The sequence below is a fragment of the Quercus suber genome, unplaced genomic scaffold (genome assembly GCF_002906115.3).
Source record: "Quercus suber isolate HL8 unplaced genomic scaffold, Cork oak 2.0 scaffold_875, whole genome shotgun sequence".
Taxonomy (NCBI): Eukaryota; Viridiplantae; Streptophyta; class Magnoliopsida; order Fagales; family Fagaceae; genus Quercus; species Quercus suber.
Window position 1 is genome coordinate 99,067 of NW_027070305.1, and position 12,188 is coordinate 111,254.

Genomic DNA, 12,188 nt, shown 5'->3' on the forward strand with positions numbered 1-12,188 from the left:
TAAACAAAATTATTGATTAAATTATTTAAACAAATTTAGAAAAGTAACGTTAGTACTTACGTCACACTAACGCATGCCGGTGCGTTTATGCCAATTAAAAACTAAAAATTAAAATCTTCTTTTGAACTTTCTTCTAGTTTCCAGTCATTTGATATTCTTGTACAACCACCTAAGTCAAACAATGGTGAATAAATAAAATCTATTTGATTCATTTTCTCGCATTTCCTCAGTATCGAAAAGCGTACGCATATCCCATAAAAAACAGGAAAAAAAAAATGCACATATCCCATCAAAAACAGAAAAAAAAAAAAAAAAAAAAAGAGAGAAAAGAAAAGAAGAAAAGCATGCGCATATCCCATAATAATAATAAAAAATAAAATAAAAAGAGAGAGAGAGAGAGAGGGAGAGAGAGAGAGAGAGAAAGCGGACGCATATACAATTCTAAAGAACCCAGTAAGGTATTTTTAAACTATTCTATTTTACCATCTCAAAAGCTACTTTATCTACTATACCATACCATTTTACAATACATCCAACATCCTAACTTTTATTTTACAATTCAAAAAATTAAAATAATATAAATTATACAATAAAATAATTAATAAATTATCAATCTCTCTCTAATTTCTGTCCCTGCTTCTCCCTTCACTTTCTCAACAACCAAACAAACAATCACCACCATGATGAGAATCAGTCACAGCCCCAATCTAAACACCAGTCACAACAAACACCAGCCTCGCCCCCACAAACAATCACCACCAAGAAACCCACAGCAAGAACCAAACCCAAAAACTAGCCACCATGCCACCACCACCAAACCCACCTCACGTCAGTCTCCACATCGGTCTCCACGTTGATCTCCACTGCGCTGACCTCCATGCCACCATGCCGATCTCAACCATGCCATGAACGCAAAAACACGGCAACACCTATTCCTGTTCTCACACACAGTGAACACCAATTCCATACGTGTTGAGCATGCTTGCACAAACACATTTTCAAACACACATACAAACAACCACAGCAAAACCCATAACCCCATCACCCTAAATCAAACTGCACCCACAACTCAGACGCACCAACAACCACAGTAAAATCCAAATCCCCTTTCCAAACTCCCAAACCCAAACCCAAATTATTTTTTTTTTTCCAAATCCTAAAACCCCAAAAAGAAAATTAGATCCCTAAACCCACAAATAGGCAAGCAATAAAACAGGGAACTTTCATAAATCAAAGAGCAATGGAAAAATAAAAAGAAAATAAGAGAAAAGAAAAGAGGAAATAGAAAATAGAAAATAGAAAATAGAGAGGGAATCCAAGAGAGCCACCAGTGGTGGTTCGCAGTGGCCATAATTTTTGGTTTAGAGAGAGAGAGAGAGAGAGAGTGCTACGGCTTAGAGCTTCGGCCATGGGGTTATGCCATTGTGGGAGGTTGAGAGAGTGAGGGTGCGAGAGAGATAGAAAGGGCATTGATCCAAACCGCCGCTACCATCTGCCCACACCGTTGCAACCACCAATGCACAGGCACCGATCCAGACAGTGAGGGACGAAAGAGGGGGAGGGATTGAATGAGAGAATCAGAACTGAAAAAGAAGAAAAAGAAAAGAGAGAGAGAGAGAGAGAGAGAGAGAGAGAGAGGAGATGAGAGTGATCGGTAAGAGAGAGAGAGCAGACAAAATATCAGATCAGCTAAAGCAAATAGTAAAAAAGGAATAAAATATTGTTATTTTGTTTTACAATTGAGCTACAATGCGATTCTACATTTAGAATCGCACTATAGCACAATTGCAAATTTTTTTGCAATAGTAGCTTTTTACAAGTCTGGATGCAAAGGTTGTTTTGGGCTTTTATGCTAAATTGAACCAACATATGGCATATGGCATTCCCCAATGTGAATGCTTTAGAGCATTCGCATTCAGTATTTTTAGACTATTCTATTTTACCATCTCAAAAACTACTTTATCTACTACACCATACCATTTTACAATACATCCAACATCCCAACTTTTATTTTACAATTTAATAAATTAAAATAATATAAATTATACAATAAAATAATAAATAAATTATCATTCTCTCTCTAATTTTTGTCCCTGCCTCTCCCTTACTTTCTCAACAACCAAACAAACAATCACCACCACAGTGAGAATCAGTCACAACCCCAATCCAAAAACCAGTCACAACAAACACCAGCCTCGCCACTACAAACAATCACCACTAGTCACAACCCTAATCCAAACACCAGTCACAACTATCACTAGCCTTGCTACCATAAATAATCACCACCAGTCACAGCCCCAATCCAAACACTAGTCACAACAACGGTGAGAATCAAAGGACATAATCAAACCCAAATCAAAACCCACCGCCCCATATCTAGATGGACACCCACAGCAAGAACCACCAAGAAACCTATAGCAAGAACGAAACCCAGAAATCGGCTACCATGCCACCACCACCAGACCCACCAAATGCTGATCTCCACGCCGGTCTCACGCCGCTCTCCACATTTGTCTCCACGTCGACCTCCACCGCGTTGACCTCCATGCCACCACGCCGATCTCAACCATGCCACCAGCCTCGCCACCATGTCGATCTCAAAGAAACTGATTGTATTTTTGTATATATGACAAAGAAAGAAAGAGAGAGAGATTAGAATGTAACTATTGGAACAGAGAGAGGGGCTAGACCAAAAGAAACCAAACACTGATCTCCACATCCGGATTGAGGCTCCACTGCTATAGAGAGAGAACCAGAGAAAATGAGAGAGAATTAGATGTGGAAGAGGCAGAGAAATGAGAGAGAGATGTGGGAGATGGAGAGACAAAGTGGGAGACAGCTAGAGGAGAGAGAATAAATTTGTAAAAAATATATAAAAGCTGCTACAGTACCATCTTACATATAAGATGGTATTGTAGTAGTATTGTAAAAAAATTTACAATTAGTAGCCCGAATGAAGCTTGGTTTTTGTGTTTTGATGGTAAAATTTGCCAACATATAGCATATGGCAGTGCCAATGCGAATGCTCTACGACACTTTTTTTCTCTTCTAAAAACTCTCTAGGAATAGGTTATACTGTCCTCTAAATACCATAACAAACAAATCATCAATTGAGCTTGGAATAGACAAGTTATGGACCTTTTCACGTTTGCTAATTTTTTATGATTTTGTGATTTTCGACAGGTCGAACACTAATTGAAACGTTTTGATAGACTTGTGTTTTTGTCTTGGACTTTGGAAGTACACAATTTAACTCAATAAGACTTACAATTTGTCATGGTTTGCCAACACTATAAACTAAAATCCTAACAGTTTCCAATTGAGATATCTAATGTTCATGATAGGCCAAAAACGTATTGACCCCTTGTGATGAATTAATTGATTAATTAGCCAAGTTTATTAATTAATCAAATTAACATGCAAAGTGCGTGGTAGCACAAATAAATCACCAATTAAACTAAGTATGCAGCGAAAAATAAATTGACATGGTGATTTGTTTACGAATGGGGAAAACCTACACGATAAAAACCCCACTGGGTGATTTTAAGGTCACCATTCCTGAGAATCCACTATTATCACAACAAGCGATTTCAAGTAAAGGAATCCCAGTATCTTATACTAACCTAGAGTTGAACCCTTACCCCAGTACCCAATTGGACTTGTTCTGTAGTGAAAATCTCTCTTTTTCAATGCACGGCTCCCAGTACTTGACTAACCAATTGCACGGATCCTAGTACACGACTTGATCACGAACTTGAGAAGAATGTTGGCTGCAAAGTTCTTCAGTTAATTCAGATGATGAAGATCATGAAGTTGCTTGGTCACAAAACCCTATGGTGTACAAACACAGTAGCTTCTTCAAGAACTAGGGCAAACTAGGTTTCCGGTCACACTCTTCTTCACATTTGTGGAATTTTCTCTTGTGCAACTTGTGTCACATTTTACAGTCCTTAAAAATAATTCTTATATATGTTTAGGGTTGTGAGAAAAGAAAGCCTAAAACATACATTCACGGATTGGATGAAAAACAGTCCTAAAAAACTGAACTTCATAAACCTTGATAGATAGTCATCTATTGAGCTAGCTGTCGAGCCTCGGGTTGAAACAGTTTTCTTTAGATCTCGCTAGATGCTAGCGATCAAGCTTTAATGAACAACACTTTCTGACTTGATTCTTGGACAGACTTGCATGGCTTTAACACTTGAACTTGAAATAAGGTTTCTTGAAGCATTAAACACATCATAGATTACCAAATTACAAGTAAAGTGTGTTTTGTCAAAGGATTAGCCAATTACATAAAATGTTGGCATATGTTCCTATTCGTGAATCACATATGTCCTAACAATCTGCCCCTTTGGCAATCCATAACAAAACCACAACACACAAATGAGATATGAGAGAAGTCATAAATCACTCAACTCATATTCACTTGTTGAATACAATAAAATCTATCCTAACACAAACTCTTGAAAAACTTTGCAAGAAGAGAGTTTATGGCAAGTAGACTTTGACAACCTGTATTTCTTAAACACTTTAAACAAAACTCATCAAGGCATCTTAGTATGAAACAAAAATAATAGATTGCATACAATTAATAAGAGACATGTGCATAAAGAGAGAAAAGAAACAACACATGTAAAGGTAGGTGAAAAACATACATCAATATATAAAGAATATAAGTACAATGTATGTCAAAATGGACACAAGACCTATGTACAAGATATAATGTATCTAAAAAGGAGAGAAAAGAAAAAGATACATAAAAAGTTCTCTACATCCCTCAATATCAACATTCCCCCTAACAAAAATCTCCTATACTAACCCTCCCCCTATGCGAATGACTACTCTCATATCTAAAACCACTCCCCATTTTTGTCACGAGTGACAAAGGGTAAGAGTATCAAGTAGACATCTCGTCATCGCTGGGTGAGCTAGCATTTCCATCCTCATCATCCTCATCATTGTCAGAGTCATCATTGTCCTCGGATGCCTCGGGAGGAGGAGAGGGAGACTCTACAAAGCCATCAAGGTGAGCTTGCCATCTGGCAATACGGCTGACACGGGTGTTCACCTGACACAACTCATCAGTGAGAGTGTTAAGGTGGGCATCCATGTGCTGAAGTTGCGCCATGATCACATCCAGAGTCACACTATCCGCTGAAGAAGAGGGAGCGGAGGTGGATGGAGCTGAAGGAGTGGGAGGAGTTGCCGTACCGGACCACCTCGAACGTAGCTACGCCTCGCTCCGTTTAACGGTAGCGACGTCAATGGCACACATAACAGAGAAGTGGTCGGAAACAGGAAAGGGAACAAAAAAATGGTGTAAAATCCTCGTGATAGCTGAAGGGAAAATGAGCTTATCATGAGTCGCTGTATCCCTATAAACATCTATGATTGAAAGAATAAAATGAGAGGGAAAATCTAAAGAAAGATGCTCTAAAAGAGAAAGCAAAAATCGAGCACGTGGCTCGATAATAGAGTTAGAGTGAGAAAGATGGTGCAACACAAAAGTCATCACCATGTTCATGAATCTAGGACCTTTAGCAAAGGTCGAACATGGAGTAAACTGACCCTTGCCCCAATCAGAGGGACGCTCATAGAAAGCGGACATAAGCACGTCTTTGGACACAATCCTCAGACGCTCATAACCGGGGTAGTCAGGATGCTCTACCCTCGAGACATGGAGCACATTGGATACAATATCCAGTGTGACAACAATGTGTGTATCTCGAATGCGAGTACCAAAAAGAGGTACTAAATAATCAAATCCATGCATGTTAGAGTAAAACTCCTGGATCAGCACGGATGGACAAGTGACCGGGACGTCACACAATGACTCCCAACCCCTACTGTGAATGACAGTAGGTAGGTTAGTGTTGAAAAGGTCCGACAAAATGACTTGGCATTCTGAATGAACGCTTTGTTGAGAAAAGTTCTCCGAGAAGTCCTTTCGGGCTTACTCATCACGGAATCGAACAGAAGAGGGAGTAGGATTAGATGAAGTGGATGCCCCAGAACGAAGAAGGTTCCGAGACGGAACAGACTTATGTTTTGGTGCCATGACACACTAACGTAAACTAGAGAGTAAGGGGTAGGGGGGAGAAAGAGACAATCAGAAAAGTCCCAAAACAATTCAATATATAAGAATATAGAGAATGTAAAGAACGTATGCATAAAAATGCATGAGCATGTGATATGCAATGGTTAAAGTATCATGGGCTCAGCCCAATCTAATCCTACCAGCACACAAGTATGTAACAAAGTAAACACACATCTAAGAATGCATGAACATTGTTATAATGCAAATGAGATGCAATGCATGAAGTTTTGAGATCAAAAACACAAAACCCATCCCAAAAATCTTGCAAAAACCTCTTTGATTTTGAAAAACCCCAAAATTTTCATCAAACCCCAAAAGTTAGGTCATAAAAGATGAAATGCATGAAAAAGAAGGATTAGGACCCTTACCAAGTGAAGAGAAACTTGATCTAGGCCGAAAACTCCTTGAGGAAGAGGTTTGAAGTGAGAGAGAGAGAATATGGAAGGTGAAGAGTCTAGAGAGATCGAGAGAGATCGAGCAAAATGAAGTCTGAGTTGCGTTGAATGAATATATAGAAGCTGAGTAATTCTCGACAGCTAGAGGTGTCGAGATTTAAAAAGGGTCGACAAATGCAGCTATCGAGAAGGTGTCCAGAGGTGTCCACAGTAAAAAGAAGCTCGATGGATCAAGGAGCTATCGAGGGGATAGAAAGTTTCTCGATTGATCGACCTAGCTATCGAGAGGTGTCGAGATTGCGATAAAAAACAATTGAAGAGCTCGATAGATAAGCTAGGTATCGAGAGGTGTCGAGGAGCTGTCGAGGTTGCTTTAAAAACAGTTTTTCAATGAAGAGAAAAACACAGATATAAATGCAATCAAACATGTTACTCAACCAAAGATCCAAACAACATTTTAAGCTCTCAAAATCATCTCTCAACAAAAAAATGTTAAGCACATGGATCCCAAAACACATACACACACACACACACACACACACACACACACACACACACACACACACCAAGTCTAACCAATTTTATATTTCAAAAACAAGTCAATACATTTTAGTGAGCATACATTAACACATGTAAACCTTGTGATGGCCAAATCACATTCTACCTGCGCATGTATCAAGAGTAGCAAAGAATATTGCATGTTGTGTGTGAAAAATATCGCAAGATTGCATAAATGTATACATGTTATGACGATTTGAGATATGAGAAAATCACTTTAACTTACACACAATTATAACTGTTTAATGGGGACTATCACCTTCCAGGTACATTCTATAAGTCCCACATCTCTTTGAATATATGCTTGCAATCATATAAAGCATTTTGATCTTTTTACTTTTTATTTTTCTTTGCATATTTTTCTTTTAATAAGCATATCATGCATGGACATATAAGAGATAGAAAAGAAATACCCAATGATGTTAAGCATTTGACATTGCACTTTTGCTATGCCGAAGCATACGAATGTCATTTCATGATTGGCATGCAACAGTGGTGAGATGGTTATTTATGCCTTTCTCTTAGGATTTTCTAGTCCTTTCTGTCAAAAAGAGTGATACGAGTGTTAAGTACAAGAGATTACTTAATCTTACTCATCACAAACACGAGCCACAAAGCTCACTTGCTTAGTTGTGCATAGAGATGCTCATCTAAGCTACAAAAGATACAAAGTTTAGAAAACTTTGTTTCAATGGCCATCCAAGGTACACAAGTACCAATGTACACAAACACATACTGTTTTTGTATTTTTCAATTTTTTTGAATTTTTATATGAAAAAAAGAAAAAACCAAAACTGAAAAGAAAACAAACAAAAACAAATTAAACAAAGCAATGCATAAAACTAGACCGAATCAAAACAATAAAGCAAAACACACAAGTAATGCAAAAACAAAAACAAGAAAGGGAGAGAGAGATAAAAAGTAACAGAATCACTTGGAGCCATTTTCTTTCCACACCTTGGAAGAACCTTTTCGTTTACAGAACCCTTGATCCAACGGTAAGGGGTAAGAGTTAAAACCATTCAAGTTCGAAAGGAACATGAGGGCTGTGAGAAGATCTCCAAGAGGAGCAAAAGAGGATGGAAGCTGATTTTGATCTCCTAACACGATCATGTTGTTGCTCTTTTGAGTGGCTAGCCACTTGTAGCAATTATGTTGAGTATGTCCAGTTGCGCCACAGTGATGACAGAAATGCTGCTTTTTTCTGTTTTGGCTTTTGAGAGTTTCCCTTCTTAGCCCTAGGGTTTTTAATCTCTTTCTTATCAAATTTAAGGGGTGCTCCTAAGATAGACTTACCCTTATCTATGTTTCTTACTAGCTAATTCATTTTTAACTTCATTGTTTTTAGTTTCAACATTATTAGCAGGATGAACAAAAATAGTGGTACTAGTAGAAGCAATACTAGGAGAAGAGAAATCATGCCCTAAACTAGTTCAATCAGAAGCAGATTTTTGAAGACTGAGCATCTTATCGAGCTTAGCGCTTAAAGTCCTTTCCAGCTGAGCTCTGACTTGGAATAGTTTTGCCTTAAGTTTCTTGGTTTTCTCAGCTAAGAAATTATTCTCAAACCTCAGTGCTCCAATAGTCTGATTGGCTTCATCAAACTTTGTAGAGATTTCTTCTCGCTCAAGCTCTACATCACTAAGCTTTTTGGTGGTCAACCTATACAACTTCTCATGCTTTTCTGAGATCTTGTATAACTTTGCATAGGCTGTATGGATGTCATCTTGTTCATCAATCTTCTTAAATTTAGACTCTACCAAGTCCTCTTCTTCATCCACATCTTCAACAATCCCTTCAGTAGGATTGATAGTGGTAGTGAAGGCATTAAGGATTTCGTCATCCTCATTGTCAGAATCATCCACAAGCTCGGTGTCGCTCAATGTAGCAGCAAGTGCCATGCTCTTCCTAATGGTCTTGAGATATGTGGAGCACTCTTGTTTCATGTGACCGAAGCCTTGACACTCAAAGCACTTTGGTCCTGAGGGAACAGTGTATTGACCACCATCCTTAGCATCCTTCTTCCCTTTGTCTTGACTCTTGAACTGAGAGGAACTAGATTGCCTGCGGTCCTTGTCGAAGCTCTTTGCATTAGCATTCTTCATGAACTTCTTGAATTTCTTGGTGATGTAGGACTTCATGTTAGAATCTTCATCATCAGAAGATTTATCAGTATCACTACTCTTGGTCTTCAATGCCATGCTCTTGCTCTTGCTCGATTTCCTGATCCTTGTCAAACCCAACACATAGGTTTGCAGATTGCCAACTAACTTTGTCAAAGGAATTTTGTCAATATCCTTTGATTCCTCAATCGCGGTGATCTTAGCATGGAATCTTTCGAGCAGAGATCTGAGCGCCTTTCTCACAATCTTGGGTTCAGGAATGGTTTCCTCAAGATTAAAAGTTGAGTTCACTATGTCCTTGAGCTTGGCACAGAACTCATTGCACGGCTCATCCTCCTCAATCTTGATCTCTTCAAAGTTGGTAATGAGCCTCTGAAGTTTTGAGTCCTTGACAGCCTTGGTTCCTTCATAGATTGTCTGGAAGATGGTCCATGCTTCATTTGCAATTTTAGTGGAGGATATCTTCTTGAACTGCTCATTAGTGACTGCACTGAATAGAGCATTCAATGCCCTGCTGTTGAAATTTACCACCTTGATCTTAGCATCATCCCAGTTGGCTGGTGCTTCTGTAGGCTTGGTCCATCCTATCTCCACAGCTTGCCACACTTTCTCATCTAAATACTGCAAGAAAGTTCTCATGCGTACTTTCCAGTATGCATAGTTAGTGTCATCAAATAAAGGAGGTATAATAAGAGACTGTCATCTATCCATGACAAATAGGGGTCAATGGATCACACAGCAAAGATTAACCTTAATTAGAGTGTGCCTGCTCTGATATCACTTGATAGGCCGAAAACGTATTAACCCTTTGTGATGAATTAATTGATTAATTAGCTAAGTTTATTAATTAATCAAATTAACATGCAAAGTGCATGGTAGCACAAACAAATCACCAATTAAACTAAGCATGCAGTGGAAAATAAATTGACACGGTGATTTGTTTACGAATAGAGAAAACCTACACGGCAAAAACTCCACCGGGTGATTTTAAGGTCACCACTCCTGAGAATCCACTATTATTACAACAAGCGGTTACAAGTAAAGGAATCTTGGTACCTTATACCAACTTACAGTTGAACTCTTACCCCAATACCCAGTTAGACTTGTTCTACAGTGACAATTTCTCCTTTTCAATGCACAGCTCCCAGTATGTGGCTAACCAATTGCGTGGATCCCAGTACTCGACTTGATCACCAACTTGAGAAGGATGTTGGCTGCAAAATTCTTCAGTTCATCCAGACGATGAAGATCATGAAGTTTCTTGGTTACAAAACCCTACGGTGTACAAACACAACAGCTTTTTCAAGAATTAGGGCAAACTACGTTTCCGGTCACACTCTTCTTCACACTTGTGGAATTTTCTCTCGTGCAACTTATGTCACCTTTTACGGCCCTTAAAATAATCCTAATATATGTGTAGGGTTGTGAGAAAAGAAAACTCAAACATACATTCACGGATTGGATGAAAAACAGTCATGAAAAACTGAACTTCATAAACCTTGATAGATAGCCATCTATCGAGCTAGTTGTCGAGCCTTGGGCTGAAACAACTCTCTTTAAATCTTGATAGATGCTAGCTGTCAAGTTTTAATGAACAACACTTTCTGACTTGATTCTTGGATAGACTTGCATGACTTTAACACTTGAACTTGAAACAAGGTTTCTTAAAGTATTAAACTCATCATAGATCTACCCAATTATAAGTAAAGTGTGTTTTGTCAAAGAATTAGCCAATTATATAAAATGTTGACATATGTTCCTAATCATGAATCACATATGTCCTAACAGTTCAAATCTTTACCACCCAACTATCAATTTATTAAAATAAAATTTTAAAAAAATTATGCCATTAATTAAACAAATGTATTGATTGCAATATTTAAACAATTTTAGAAGATTAACGTTTTTACTTTAGTAGTAGCATATAATAAGCCATTATTTAAACTAATTTATCGATTCTGTTATTTAAACAAATTTAGAAGAATAACGTTTGCACTTACGTCGCGCTAACACATGCTAGTGTGTTTATGCTAATTAAAAAATAAAAAACTTCTTTTCAACTTTCCTCTTTTCCAATTATTTCATCTTTTGGTACAGGTAACTAAATGTTGGTTTAGCATGATTAATTTTGCCAACTTATTTTACTATTTAGTTTATTTTTGCTACTATTCATAGGTTCTATTGCACTTTTTGGTATTATTCATGGCCCCATTGTACTATTTCAACTAATTTTTATCTTTATCTACAGTACTTTTTGAAAAAAAATTTCAGTTTCAGCAAAAAAAGGGATCCCAAACAGACCCTAAGTGTGTGTTTGACAAAAATTAAAAAGCCAGCTTATATTACTATTCAGCTTATTTTTGCTACTATTCATAAGCCCTATTGCACTATTTGGTATTATTCATGGGTTACACTGTACTATTTCAGCTAACATTTATTTTTATCTACTGTACTTTTAACAAAAAGTTTTCAGTTTTAGTAAAATAAGTAGATCCCAAATAGACGCTAAGTCAAACAAGGAAATTATTTTTCTCTTATATCTTTTAATCGGATATGAATTTTGAAAATCTTATCATTGGATTATATTTTCTTATCACAATTTTTTGTGCTAAAAAATTATGTATAAAAAATAATTTTATTGATTGAATAGTAAATAACCCTCTATAGGGACCAGGTTTGAGGGAGTGGACCCAAGCCCAGTTTCTCCGCAATGAATTTTGTAGAGGATGGATTCAAGAACTAGGCGTTAGTGAGAAATACAACGACCATGCATGATTGTACGCGGGTTGGATAATTTGAACGTGCATTGTGATGAGTAATAATGCTCCTTGGACGTGCTCTCCAGGACTTGGAGTTCTTATAATTTCTTTCTTTAAGACTGACTACAAAATTCTCTTAAGAGCATACAGATCATTGTTATTAATACCGTTTCGGACCCCGTTTCGGTTTGTCCAGTGGAATGGAATATTTCGGTACCGGCCGATTTCGGCGTACCGTTTCAGGGTGTTTCGG